The sequence below is a fragment of the Gobio gobio genome (genome assembly GCF_949357685.1).
Source record: "Gobio gobio genome assembly, chromosome: 7".
Lineage (NCBI taxonomy): Eukaryota > Metazoa > Chordata > Actinopteri > Cypriniformes > Gobionidae > Gobio > Gobio gobio.
This window is the reverse complement of record NC_137103.1, coordinates 14,207,271-14,215,695: the sequence shown is the minus strand read 5'-3', so window position 1 is coordinate 14,215,695 and position 8,425 is coordinate 14,207,271.

The following is an 8,425-nucleotide window of genomic DNA, read 5'->3' as shown; positions in this document are numbered from 1 at the left end:
CCAATTGACACTGATGGTTCTTGTCTCTTCATCCTCTGGTACCTCTTTTTGTATTTTTCTCCTTTTCTCTTCTCCTTTGCCAGTTTTGCTTTCAACTCTTTCAATTCTTCTTTTCAATTCTTCAATAATTTTCTTCTTTCTTCTTTCTTGAATCCTTTCTCCTTGAAGGCGTTGCCTAGAATACATAAATTATTGTCAGTTTTTTAGGCTAATCACTGTTGATTAGGCCTACTTAATCCCTAACTAAATTATTCAACTGTAACCAGGGAAGCTATTTTGTAAGTATAATATAGGTATTATATAGGTGACTATAATTAATAAATTAATAATAAATTAGAGTTATGTTTAGAGTTATTTCCTTCATATTATTTCCATACTACATTTATAGTTACCTTGAGGGACCTAGCTGTGGTGGACAGTCCAGCTCCAGTGGTTCTGGAGTTTGAGGAGGAATCTGCAACTTCACTATTGTCCTGGCTTTAGCTCTGGCAGCTTTCTTTGCCTCCTTCCATTTTTTCCTTTGTGAACGTTTTCCCCTCTCTGTGAGGTCATTAATAGCTTTCTTCTTCCCTGTATCTCTATCTTTCCTCCATCTCTCCCTTTCTTTCTTAACCCTTAATCGCCCCTCAAGTAGGGTTTACGTTTGAGTCCCTTGGGGTCAGATAGACCCCAAACTTTTACAGAGCGATTGCATAAGGAAATATAATTTTTTTACATGGAAAACTATATATCATTTTTTTTATTTACTTCTCAACTATACATTTATGCTGTGTTTTTGTGGGTATTTGGTAGTTTTTTACCTATTTACTGCACAAATACTTAACTATGTCACAATTTGGCTCATTAAAAATCATTTTTTTATGAAAAAATCACTTGAATGATGATCTTAAATAAATATAAATAGTTTTTGGACATTGCTCTATGTGTTAGGGATAGAATACCGCCATCTGTAGGTTTGTGGAAAAACTTTAGGAATTATAGTTAAAGAGAAAGAGAGTGCAATGACCACATTATCCAATAGAGGTCCATAGGGAAGTTATGCAAAAGTTAAGCTGCCTTTCATCTTTCTTTTATTTGCCCTTTTCCCTCTCTTTCTCATGATTGTTCCATGTTGCATTTGTGCTCTAGTATTTGTCCTTCATTTATGTATGGAATTTTTTCAGATTTATGCCAGTTTTGTTGATTTTATTTGCCAGTTTCTATAAAAATGCTCTCTGTTGCAGTCACACATGTGTGTGTTTGTGTGCGTGTGTGTGCGTGTGTGTATGAGACAGAAAGTTCGTTCCACTTTGTGTTTATGCTCTAGGACCAGATCTTGATATAAATGTAGACATTTTCAGATTTATACTGGATTTAGTTGATTTTTTTTTTACAAACAAAGAGAAATTAAAAAAGCATTTTTTACATTTTCCCATTCATTGCCAAAATCCCAAAAAATGCTCCAGACACCTGTGTTTGTGTTTGTGTGTGTGTGAGTGAACATGCTTGTTCCATATTGCATTTGTGCTCTAGTATTAGTACTTCATTTATGTATGAAAATCTTTCAGATTTATGCCAGTTTTGTTGATTTTATTTGCCAGTTTCTATAAAAATGCTCTCTGTTGCAGTCACACACATGTGTGTGTGTGTTTGTGTGTGTGTGTGTGTGTGCGTGTGTGTATGAGACAGAAAGTTCGTTCTACTTTGTGTTTATGCTCTAGGACCAGACCTTGATATAAATGTGGAAATTTTCAGATTTATACTGGATTTAGCAAAAAAAAATTGACAAAAAAAGTGAAAAAAATGTATTTTTTACACTTTCCCATTCATTTTCAATGTGGGGTCAATCTGACCCCGAGGGACTTAAACGGTAAATTTTTTTTACACACCTTTAGAACAACCAAATCAAGCCCAGATTTTTTGTGCATGTTTAGATAGATTATTTAGGAAAAGTCACTGAGTCTCATGGCCCTGAGATGAAGGGAACACTTTTAAAAAATGGAGGAAAAGTCCAGTGGGGTCAGCTGGACCCCAAGGGACGATTAAGGGTTAAAGGGGTGGTAAACCACGATTTCACTATTCTAACTTTAGGTAGCGTGTAATGTTGCTGCTTGAGCATAAACAACATCTGCAAAGTTACAACGTTCAAAGTTTAAAGCAAAGGGAGATATTTGCTTTTAAAGAAATCCATTTCTAAGAACTACAGCAAACGGCCAGTAGGCGACTACACACATTCCTCCAGGGTTGGTGACATCACCAGGCTCAATATTTACATAAACCCCTCCTCCGAGAATATTAAATAGGGGGGTCGGGGGTGCCATTTTGTATCGCGCCGCTGTTGTGGTATAGTTAGGCTGGAGTGTTGTTGCCGCGATGCCGAGGAAACGCTGTTATATTCATCCGGATTGCAGGTCTGGGGTACTTGCTTTGTTCAGCCTTCATAGGGACAGGGGTGCGTTGCAGAGCATTTAACATACAGCATGTTATGCACATGTGTGTTTGAGACGGAGGGGAACATTTGCACAACGTCAGCTGCATAAGACAAACACTGCCAGTGTGTGAATGCAAGACGCGCGCGGGGCTCCCTCCCGCAGCAGATTTCACGGAGGAAAACTTCCACCATCTTCGCGAGTTCAATACAGGATATGCACAACGTCTTGTCCTGAAAGCTGGATTTACAAACAGAAGCTGTTTACGGGCCACAACCTGTAAGTCTGATTTATTTTTCATCGATGTGTTTTCCTGTAATAGGTTGTACATTGTAGCAAGGAAGTAAACAGATGACAACACTGTTCTGCAAACCAGTCTGTTAAATGCTCATTCATACTTAACGTTATCCGACGAACACCTATCGTTACAAACACTAACGTTAAAATCTCAACAGCGAACTTGGCATTAGTGTAAATGATTCTTTGATTAGAGCTTTTATGTGTTGTTTGTCTACAGGCTTGCTAAACATGGTTCTGTGTGTGATTTGGCTACTAGTAAAGCCAGTGTTTAGTGTTCGTTTTGGGTTAATAGTTCTTGCGACAGATATTTGGCTGTAATCGTTCTAAAAATACAAAAGTAACAGTGCCATTCAGTAGCGATCACTATAGATCCGCAGTCTTTACTCTTGAGGACTGAACAGGTTCTTCTCGATCATCTTCACTAAAATGTTCTGGGTCTGATTCGGGCTCAGATTGGTGTGGTTTTATTGACGCCATCGTTTCTAATACTGACCAAAGCACAGTCTACCGGTAAAGGTAAGGGGCGTGGCGTTTCCGACAAACATGCACTGCGGTTAGCGAATCAGAACACACTGGGCCAGCTAACCAATCTGAGCCCACTGCGTATTTTTGAGGGACTGGCTTCATACAACCCGGAAAGCATCAGACCGTTTTACAAGGAGGGACAGAGCAGTGTAGAATAAAGGTCAATTATATGAAAAATAATGCCATTTTTTTAAAAACGAAGCATGAACACATGTTACAGTGCACCCCACAAACACAATCAAGCCTTCAAAAGAATGTGCTTTACCACCCCTTTAAAGAGTACCTATCATGGCATTTAAAATGTTCCAAATATTGTTTTAGAAGTCCCCAACAACAGTTTTGCATGCATGCAATGACAAAAAAGACTTTAGTTTTCTTATAATATGCATTTATTTTTACCTGTTTTGACAGCGATTCTCAAATGATTCCTTTAGTGATTCACTTTTCAAAACCCCGCCTTTACGTGACGCTAATCTGCGGTGATTGGTCCGATGACCAAGTCAGTTGTGATTGGTATAGTCTGTGCAGATATTTTCGGAAACAGAACGCCCATCAAAGTCTTATAGTGACAGTAATTTGTTAATATGTGTCAGGAGTTATGAATATGAAAACCGCGTCGGTACCGTTTGATTGTAATATGAGCCTCAGCTGATCTCATTCATAAAAAAACTCCTCTATTCTCCTCACGAAGACTCGCGACAAATCAACATCCCTCAGGGCTTTTAGTTCAAAAGTGTGCAGATGAGGAGACATATTGATAGATTCTCATATGTCTGTGTCAAATTTCTAAACAGAGGAGTATTTTTTATTCAATACTTCCTCAAAATGTGCAGATATAGCCTAATCATGAGCGATTGAGTCTCTTATGTGTTGTTTTCAATTCATACTGGCAGCCGGAGGGCGCTCTGTGCACATGTAATCCATGTACAGACAGACGAAGAAGATACCATGTGCCATAAAAGAAGTCCATAATAAAAGCTTCCTGAGATCGCGAAACATACATTTGACGACTAATAAACACTCAATCGCGACGATGTATGGTTTGTCTTCAAGCCACTTAGTCTTCAAATGCTCATCCTTGGGCAGATGAAAAAAGTTTGCTTTTAAGTCGCACTTCAGAACACAGGGTCTCGTCGCCATGATGTTTTCTAGTTTTCACTGGCGTCTTGGAGCGCAAGAAGTGGGCGTATCGTATTCAAATAACTTGACAAGTTGACGTCATCTAGTCAGAGAAAAAGCTTCGGTCTTCTAACGATTCTTAAAAATGACTCAGAGTCGACTCTTACTTTTGAAAGAAAATAACTATATATACGGTGCACTGTCATATTTCAAACTATGCAGGATGTTTTTGTTCACTTGGATCTATGTTACACACTACATGAAAGGTAAATTTCAAAATTCCATGATAGGTGCTCTTTAAGGTATGCCTCTCTTTGTTCAGGGTTTGCATCCTGGTGTTTTCTGTATTGCCGTGCACTTTCTGCTGCACTCAGAGGCATGTCCTGAGAACAGCAATGATTTTATGTTTTTTTAAATTACAAAATATTATCTACAGCAGATGTTTCTATAAAATGTAATATAACATTTCTATAAATTACAATATTAACTACAAATGAATGCTATGTCCACCCTGTCATGTGTAAGTCCACCCTATCGAGTCTAATGCTGCGTTCACACCAAACACGAATTGAGCGTCAAAATCGCGTCTACCGCGTCTAGTTTCACGCGCGTACATTCTGAATGCATTCGCGCGTCAGCAGAGAATTGGACGCGCGTAGAAATCGAGCGCTGGAAGCGAAATTGACGCGCGTTCAAGGCACTCCAGGAGAAATATGTCATAAAACACCACTCTGCCTCTTTTCATTTTCATTAAACATATATATTAAGCATTAATAGCCACACAAATGTGGTCCAGGCAACTCCTACATCATCTTCAGTACATGTATATTTAAATATCCTTAAAATATAAAGTTATTAAACTTCTCTTTGCCCTCAGTCAAAACGATTTGGCAGACAACAAATTATAGATTCATGAGAGCAAAGATCGCCCGTTAGATCTACACAAAACGAACCACTACAGGACATCAGAGCCAGCGGCAGACGCCAGAAGGACTGGCCGAGGAAAGGCTGCCTTCGCCGGGGTTATGAGCAGTGATTGCCCGGTGATCGCCTGGATCTCACAACTCCAAAAACACAAGATTATTTTTTTTAAATAGGCGCTCTCTTTATAAATAAACCACAGATTTGAGCTTTAAACAACTACATTCCCACCTGAAAACGTCTTAAAACTACATTTTGTGACACAATAGTACTGTTTTTAATTTATGCAGGGTTTCTCATACACGTCACTTTACCACGTGACAGCAGCGAGCAGGCTCCTGATTGGTTAACGCGGCGCGAATTGACGCCAAAGTTCAAATTTTTCAACTCGGGCGTCAGACGCGAATTCGCTTCAAACGCGTGAATGCACAAAAGCACCATTCGCGTGTAACGCGCAAGACGCTCAATTCGCGTCCAATTCGCGCGAACTGGACGCGCGAATGAGGCGGATTCGCGTCCTTCGCGCCGCGCGTAACGCGCCTCCCGCGCCGCGGGACCTCCAGACGCGCGTCAACGCGCCTTTCCATTGACTTAACATTGAAATCACTCGCGCCAGACGCTCAATTCGCGTTTGGTGTGAACGCAGCATAAGGGGCCGACAGGGTGGACATTTTGGAACAACGACAAGGTGGACATTTTGAGCTTCAATTAGTATATTAGCTTACAGCAAACTGTGACTAGCTAAGTAGTTAGTCTGGTTGTTGAATAGAATTTGGTATATTTAAACTTACATATTTTGAAAATATTGTATTTTAATCACTTCTAGTATTTCACGAGTTCGCACTTACATATAATTTATAGAGAGTAATTCAATGCATATTTGGCGTGCTGTCCGGGGGGACAGAAATATTGTAAATAAATAATATAAAATAAATAAAAATATTGTTTTATTACAAAATGATCAATACACTCAATTAGAGTAATATCTTATTTATATCTTTTGTTGCACTATATTGTTCCCTTTTCACACAAGATAAGCCCAAAGAGGTCCTCTTTTATACCATATAGTGATGTGATTGAAAGGACCTCAACACCTATATGCTGCGCAAAACACATATGCGCACTCTGATGTAAACAATCCTCGCTCACCTCACATGGAGAAGAAGCATGGCGGAAGGAGGAACGCTGACGATTTATCCCCCTTCTAAAAGGGTTAAGTCAGATGTTTGAAAATATTTTGGGTTCCAAAAAAATGCAGAGGGATTGCTGATTGAAGATAGTTTCCCTTTGTGTAAGACATGTGGACAGAAAGTGGCTGTGAAACACCGGAAAACGTCTAAAATGTTCACTCATCTCCGTGACAACCATCCAGTGCAATTCAGGGAGATCAAGGTAAGAAACTTTATTTCTCATGTTGAATGCCACATAAAAACAACTATTTGAAAGACAGGATGGCAAAATTATGTTAACTTATTTCCATTTGCTGCATAATCTTGCATCCACGTAGTTTAAGAACTCCACTAGCTAACTTACGCTAAAATTTGCGTCTCGTATTTTAACAACAAAAATACAATAATCAGCTAAAAGCAAGTTGTCAATATGATTTAAATATCAAGACATGTTATATGTGTATTTGGCTATGTAATTATGGTGTTGATTACACACCATTGTACTGCAAGAGAGTAACAAAAATCTAGTATGGAATGACAGATGTATTTAGTTGGAAGTTGGAACGTGGGTTATATTGGTAACACTTTACAATAGGGTTGTATTAGATAACATTAGTAAATGCATTAGTTAACATGAACTAACCATGAGCAACACTTCTGTTCAGCATTAGTTCATCTTTGTTAACATTAGTTAATAAAAATACAGCTATTCATGGTTTGTTCATGTTAGTTCCCAGTGCATTAACTAATGTTAACAAGATTTTAATAAAATATTAGTAAATGTTGAAATTAACATTAACAAAGATAAATATTTTTTTTTTAAATGCAGTTCATTATTAGTTCATGTTAACTAATGTAGTTAACTAATTTTAACTAATGAACCTGATTGTAAAGTGTTACCGTTATGTTTACAGTTTTTTACAATCGCCGATCCAAGACCGAAACAATGGATTTTTACTGCCAAAATTACCAATGCTTTAACACTGTATGTCAGAACAGATAACACCATGTTCTAAACCTAACCTTATAGGCTGAAGTCAAGGTAAACAGCTGTTTATATTTTGATTTGAAACAAATATATCCGCTGTATTTTATTCCATTGTTAATGAGAAACAGCTGATCGAAGTAATGTAAATATATAAAATCACAGCTGATTCCCATCTAGGAAACACACTCAGGTGTTGAGGTCCTTTCAATCACATCACTATATGGTATAAAAGAGGACCTCTTTGGGCTTATCTTGTGTGAAAAGGGAACAATATAGTGCAACAAAAGAACTAAAGATGCCTGTACTAGGGAGAGGGAGAGGAGTGAGACTGGGACAAGGATGAGGACAAGCGGAAGGGAGAGGAGTGGGACGAGGGGAGTTAGAATGCGTGGTGGTGCTCAAAAAAGGGCCAGAGCTAGTGTAACCAATGAAATAAGAGCTACTAGATCATGTCATAAACCATGGGCTATCATACAGAGAGGCTGGCGAATGAGTTCAGCCAAATCTCAGCTGGAACACAGTGGCATCAATTGTTCGTATTTTTGGAGAAACCAAAAGGTAGGATATTGCTCTTCCTACTGCAAAGTTTACAGTAAATAATGTTACCATGTATTACAGTGACTGTATGCCTTGGCCTAATATAAAACTGTATTTTGTCCCTCTAAGGATTCAACGTCTACCTCCCTCAGGGGGCAGAGGAAAGCTCCTGAATGAAGAACAGGAACTTGCAATTGTTAACATGGTGATTGTTGACAATGAAATAAAATTGAAGGACATTCAGTCCAGAATTGTAGAGGGACAACCTTGTCTTTGAAAACATTGCAGCAATCAGCATAGGATCCATTTCTCTGACTCTAGCTAAACACAGAGTCCGAATGAAACCACTATACAAAGTTCCTTTTGAAAGGAATGGTGAGCGCATCAAAGAACTCCAGTTCGTCCACCAATACGTCCAGGTAAGGTTATGCAATACAGCCATTACTGTACTATACATA